Here is a 323-nt window from a genome sequence, read left to right on the forward strand (position 1 = left end):
AGCTTCCAAGTATTAAACTATACAAATCGAAGTGGACTTGGTGTGAACCATCTTTCCTACATGAAACATTTGAGCATTTTAACCACTCTGGATAGAGCGGTCTTGCTTAATGGCTTAACTATAAAGTGTGTTGTGGACCATAGCTGTTGATCAAACGTGTGTGTGGATGCTTGCCTTCCTTCATTAGTCTGCTGGAAGGATAGTTTAAGCTCCATGTTGCTGTTGGCGGTTGTGGTGATTGCATGGCTTATTGCTACTTTAAAGCATAAACGCACACACATACACACACACACACACACACACACACACACCCACACATACAA

This window comes from Sinocyclocheilus anshuiensis, unplaced genomic scaffold (genome assembly GCF_001515605.1).
Source record: "Sinocyclocheilus anshuiensis isolate Anshui unplaced genomic scaffold, SAMN03320099.WGS_v1.1 scaffold1545, whole genome shotgun sequence".
Lineage (NCBI taxonomy): Eukaryota > Metazoa > Chordata > Actinopteri > Cypriniformes > Cyprinidae > Sinocyclocheilus > Sinocyclocheilus anshuiensis.